Raw genomic sequence first — 6,642 nt, 5'->3', positions numbered from 1 at the left:
ATTGTAAGTAGCCAAAGGCCGGAGGAGGAGAGAAAAAGAGAGAGAAAACTGGAACACTCTAGAACCATACTCACAGAAAAGGAGACGGGAAGCCGGTGACCAGTAACACAGCCCATATGAAGCCAGGTGCGTCAGGGCAGGCGCCCTGTGGACCCTATGGACTTCGTAGAAACAGAGATAACAAAGGTAAGTTCTTACCATATCTCTTGTTTTCTACTTCAGGGTCCATAGGGGGTCCACAGGGTTGACCTTGGGGATGTCCCAAAGCAGTTCAACCAAGGGTGGGGACGCTCCTGTGCTGAGAGGAGAATCCGTCGCCAAAAAGGAAGCATCCTGAGAGGCAAAGGAAACCAATGCCTAGAACCTTAAAAAGGTATGGACAGAAGACCACGTGGACACCTAGTAAGGCAAAACAGCCGAGGCGCCACGACGAGCCGCCCACGAGGGTTACACGGCCCGAGAAAAAAACAAGCCTCAACGACAGAAATGCCCACCCATGGGTAGGCCCCTGAGGAAGACATACGAGGCCATCCAGTCAACATTTCATTATAGGCCGGCCATCGTTTCCTGTTAAAACCAGAAACCGCAGACCACCAATAAGGAGTCCGCTTACCATAAGGAACTTGAACGGATCACATAAAGCCAAAGAGGCCGGACCACAGTCCATGAGGCCACAACAGCCGAGAGGACTGGGAACTGAATGGCCATACCATAAGTTCCAGAATAATATGGAACCTAAAAACCACTTTAAGAAGAAACACAGGGCGAGAGCAACTCACACCCTGACATGATGCCCTCCAGAAGAGGGAGCCACATGAGAACGCTCCCCATTCAGACACTCTCCTGGTTGATTTAAACACCCTGAGAGAGAGAGAGAGAGAGAGAGCTTAAACAATAGACCATGTAATGGCTATCACAACCAGCAGTTCCATTGACTGTCCCCGGAGGGAACAAAGAACCACTACTAACTCCCCAGGAGTCCCTAGGGAGGACAAGTGGAGACATAATCCAGAAAACACTCCAAAGGATGAACTGGATACCAGAGCGGAGCAATTCCATATCTTAACCATACCGACAGTGTAGAGATCCGCACTGTCAGGAAGGCCAGGCCAAGGGTGAAACCCAAGCCAGCTGGAAGGAATGCCAGAATATCTGGAAATCCTGGACACCGGAGGATCGTATCGACAGGTACGATACCATAAGAATTATGTATGCCACAGTCCGTGGCAGATCCCAGCAAAGTCTGGCCTATCTGCTCTAAACATCTCAATGAAGACAGAGCCAGGGAAGCCCGAGGACCACAGTAGGGGCGCAGTTAAAGACAAGCGATCCAGATCCAGGGAAAAACAAGGACCCTGAGACAACAGGTCCAGATAGTGAAGCAGTAGGAACGGAGCATCGAGGAGGAGACTCCGAAAATCTTAGTACCAGTGATGTCTGGGACGACCTGGAGCCCCCAGAAGGAAAGCCCCTCCGTCTCGAATTAAACTTCCGAAGACCTCGAGGAAGAAGGGAGACCGGAGGACACAGGTACACAAAGTGGAAGGACCACTTCACTGACAAAGAGTCACTGAAGGTAGCTTCAGTACTCCTAGAGCTGGACTGTAACACCGGTAATGTGTGATCGAGTCAGAAGTCCATGGGGATCAATCCCCTCAGGGAGGCCCCCTCTGCTCACCAGGAGTTGAAACCTCTCTTGGAGAAGAGACTAGTCCCCGGGATGCACGCCGTGACGGCTGAGGAAGCCCGCTTCCCAATGGAGAGCTCCGGGAATAAACACCGCAGAGTTGGCCAGGAGAAGACCCTTGGACTATGTCAGAATGGGTGACATTCCTAACATTGCCACCCAACTACCAGTGTTGCCTAGATGGAAGCCACTGTTGTGACACTGTCGGACTGAACCTATTCAGGTTTACCGTGACAAATGGGTTAGGCCAGAGTGAAAGTCCAAGACAGCTTAAAGTATCAACAAGGTAAGTGGCAGGGCAGAAGCGACAGACGTCCAACTGCCCCGAAATGAATGCGGACCAGACACTGTCTTTAGCAAAGAACACCCTGGACGAGATGGCCATAGCCACCCGGACAGAGACCAACTCGCCTCCGTAGAAAGTATCATCGTTCGAACAGCGATCCGATGGAAAAAACTCGATCCATCTGGAGGGGAGTCAATTATGGCAAGGCCTGGAATGGAACTGAGCACATTCCACCCTACCAAAAGGTAGACACTCTGGTAGACCGCGCATCACAAAGAGTAGTGACATATGTCGACTGCGTAGATATCCGCACACTCGAAGTTGAAGAGTGGAGATCTTGTCTTACGCCAGAAAAATTCTCAGATTCTGAGAATCCAGCAGTGCTCCCAGATGAAGAAAACCCTGTGAGGGATGCAGGGAGGACTTTTCTGTGACGAGAAGAAGCCCCGGTTATCCTGACCTGGCGGTAAAGTACCTTGGTGATCCTGCTAAAAGTAGGAGACCGTCCAGAGAAAGGAGCATTCGGATACACTGAACAGGTGAACTGTCAGAAAATCCATAAAGCTGGTAAACCCCGGTGGAGTTGAGGACAGCCCCAAAAGGCAGAGCCCGAAACTTACAAGTGTTGCTGTGGCACAGCAAACCTGAACCCTTTGAACCTCAGACGTGTTGGAGGGGAAAAACGTCACAAAAGCATCACCATGCGATGGCCATGGTAGGACGGGCAACAGGCCCTGAAAACGAGTACATTGATTTCAGGCAAAGTTACCACCTACGGATCCGTAAAATTCGTCCAGGCCGGGATGGGAGGCGTATTAATGCCTGTAACCCGATGATTAACATACAAATCCATCCCAGAAGGGGATTTCCATTACTTGTGAGGACCCTCAGGGAATGGGAAACAGGAGGCCTTTATGACTCCTCGTATCTGGGGACAGCCAGACTCCCGCTATGAGATCCACCCGCTGGGCAGAAAACGGGAGATGTATGATACTGGTGCAGGATCGACATTCTCTATATCCAGAATGAGCCTGGCTACCAGCCCCAAAGCAGGGATAATAATACTTGAGATCGGCTCCCCCCCATGTGAGAGGGAAAGAGCCGAATATACCATCCAGTTCACGGCAGAGCCACTGGTCAGTAACCACAGGGCGTATATCACGCCAATTAGTATTTCGTATAAAACGACATCCACCAGGGTGGCCGTTGTGGTAATCCCTGCAAGGGGAATGACAGACCGATGTGGTATCGGAGGTAATTCATGTACTGTGAAAAACCCCGGCAGGGAGCGATAGTCTGTGACACAGGGGTAAATTGCAAGAAATTGCGAGATACCCCGAGTTCAAAAGGGCAGTATGGTGAAGTAACTCCAAGCGAGTGACGACAATGGGGCCCGCCCGGCGATCGTCAAAGGAGAGGATCCTGAGAAACAACGCCCTTTAAGGGGGTCGTGCAAGGGGCCCGGCACCAGATGGTGCCGCATACGAAAACCTTTCTGAGTTAAAATCCTCCGCACTAATTCCTGCAGGCTATGACTTGCAGGATAGCAATAATGGGTGCAGTATCGTGTGCAATCTCCTGGTCAGATATATCTGACTATCTTGACGGAAATATTAAGCAGCGCCATACCGGTCCTGACTGACGCTAAGATTAGCTGCAGGAACCCATTATCAGCGTACGCAACTCACAGTTCCATCTAAAATATGGCAACGTGCAGCACGCAACAGTATGTGACAAACCTCACAGATATTAACAAATATATATATGTGAGGTCTCAGAACCACCCCAGGTACACCTGTATTAGGGCAGATAAAGAAAAGGGATAGATATACACTGACAGGTGAGAGAAAAAGCAGACAGTCAGCACTAGCATAAGTCACATACAATGCAGAAAAATATATATACATACATAAGCATGACATATAATATACTGCACAATGTCGCTACATTCAACTGCCCAGATTCAGTGTCTGGGAAGGCTATAGCGCTGTGTACACTCACCCAAAATGGCCAGGTACGCAGGGGGACTGGGCTCACTGACATCCTAAGAGTTCTGCAGCACCACAGAGAGAAAATGGCCACTGGAGACCTCAGAAGAAGCGTGGCCCGCGGAGGAAGCAGCTCAGCGACGCCAGACTGTATTATTGAAAGGCGCGCTGAGCTGAGGGGAGGAGCCGCTAGACAGGGAAGGCTTCCTCCCCTGGCTAGCAATTGACCCCCCGGGATGCCGGCTCCCGCTGCCGCTATAATCCCTGGTGGGCTGTGGACACGCGGGGTATGCCTCCATGGAGGGGGAGCCCGCCGCCACCGCTAGCGCCTCCGGTCTGTCCCCAGAGACCGGAGGCATAAGGCTGCATGTACACGCGGGTCACCGCAAGCGGTGACCACGCGACTTACCTGTCCCCGTCGATCCGGCAGCAGCCCAGGGATTCCTCCAGAGCCCGGCTAGTACAGACTCTGGGGTCCCGCTGCGATCCCCAGATCTGTACTGGCGTCGCAGCGCCGGCGGGGTGTAGGAGCGGCAGCTCAGACGTCCATTGGACAGTCTGATGCTGCCGCTCTGAAGAGTATTAAAAAAAAAATAATAAAATAAAACTCTTTTAAGCTTAGGGGCTGCTAAGCAGCCCCCCTGCAGTAACGGTGACCCGACTCCGGCCGGGCACCAACTTAAACTGAGGTGCCTCTGGCTGGGGGGCGGGGTTATAGGGAGAGTGGACCCAAGTGCATCCTGGGAGCTAAAAGCTTTAACTGCGTGGTGCCCGGATTTGGTTCCCAACCTATACCCCAAGGTCAACCCTGTGGACCCCCTATGGACCCTGAAGTAGAAAGATACTTTTCCCTCTCTACTCTAAGTTACCACAGCTGTAGTCAGTGCTGTGTATACACCGTTACGTCTGTAAAAGCAGCGCATGCACAGCACTGCCTACAGCTGCTGTAATTCTGTCCCCCCAACCCCCCCTGTCACTTACCTGGCTGCTGCAGCCGCCTCAGGCTCCGTCTGCTGTGCTGACACTGTGTTCTCCTGACAGAACACAGTAAAGTTTAGAAAGAAAAAAATATATATTTTTTTTTTTCTAAACTTTACTGTGTTACGGAGTGTCAGCACAGCAGACGGAGCCTGAGAAGCGACCAGATGACAGCAGGTAAGTGTAACCTGCTATACGCCACCTGACAGTGGCGTATAGTATCAAATTCCGAAAAATACATAATTTCCATATCCCCATACTAATGTATGGGGAGTGTGGAAATTAACGCAGGGGGACTTAGCAAGGAGATATCAGTTATATCTCCTGTGTTATGTCTCTTCATGAATACTAAAATAACGGTCATTAAGGAAAATGTCCTTTAAAGACGTTATTTTAGTGTTGATGAATAGGCCCCATCATCTCTAGAATGTTACGTTTTCTGAACCTTAATGCATGTGGTAATATTGAAGTGACATAAAAATCTATGGGGAACTGCTGTGCCGCAGGTCCGCAACACATACAGTCAGGTGCATAAATATTGGGACATTGACAGAATTTTCATATTTTGGCCTCTATTCACCACAACGATGGCTTTGAAATTAAACAAACAAGATGTGCTTTAACTGCAGACTTTCAGATTTAATTTGAGGGTAATTACATCCAAATCAGGTGAACGGTGTAGGAATTACAACGGTTTCTATATGTGCCTCCCACTTTTTAAGGGACCAAAAGTAATGGAACAAACTAAACAATCCTAAATCTAACTTTCACTTTTTAATACTTTGTTGCAAATCCTTTGCAGGTAATTACAGCCTGAAGTCTGGAACGCATAGACATCACCAGACGCTGGGTTTCATCCCTGGTGATGCTCTGCCAGGCCTCTACTGCAAATGTCTTCAGTTTCTGCTTGCTCTTGGGGCATTTTCCCTTCAGTTTTGTCTTCATCAAGTGAAATGCATGCTCAATCGGATTCAGGTCAGGGGATTGACTTGGCCATTGCATAACATTCCACTTTTTAGCCTTAAAAAACTCTTTGGCTGCTTTTGCAGTATGCTTCAGGTCATTGTCCATCTGCACTGTGAAGCGCCGTCCAATGAGTTCTGAAGCATTTGACTGAAAATGAGCATATAATATTGCCCGAAACACTTCAGAATTAATTCTGCTGCTTTTGTCAGCAGTCACATCAATAAATACAAGGGAACCAGTTCCATTGGCAGCCATACATGCCCACGCCATGACACTACCACCACCATGCTTCACTGATGAGGTGGTATGTTTTGGATCATGAGCAGTTCCTTTCTTTCTCCATACTCTTCTCTTCCCATCACTCTGGTACAAGTTGATCTTTGTCTCATCTGTCCATAGGCTGTTGCTCCAGAACTGTAATGGCTTTTTTAGATGTTGTCTGGCAAACTCTAATCTGGTCTTCCTGTTTTTGAGGCTCACCAATGGTTTACATCTTGTAGTGAACCCTCTATATTCACTCTTGTGAAGTCTTCTCTTGATTGTTGACTTTGACACATATACACCTACCTCCTGGAGTGTTCTTGATTTGGCCAACTGTTGTGAAGGGGTTTTTCATCACCAGGGAAATAATTCTTCTGTCATCCACCACAGTTGTTTTCCGTGGTCTTCCGGGTCTTTTGGTGTTGCTGAGCTCTCCGGTGCGTTCTTTCTTTTTAAGAATGTTCCAAACAGTTGAT

This window comes from Taudactylus pleione, unplaced genomic scaffold (assembly GCF_031769625.1).
Source record: "Taudactylus pleione unplaced genomic scaffold, aTauple2 ptg000019l, whole genome shotgun sequence".
In the NCBI taxonomy this organism is placed as follows: Eukaryota; Metazoa; Chordata; class Amphibia; order Anura; family Myobatrachidae; genus Taudactylus; species Taudactylus pleione.
The sequence above is the reverse complement of the archived record's forward strand: the minus strand, read 5'-3'. Positions refer to the sequence as shown.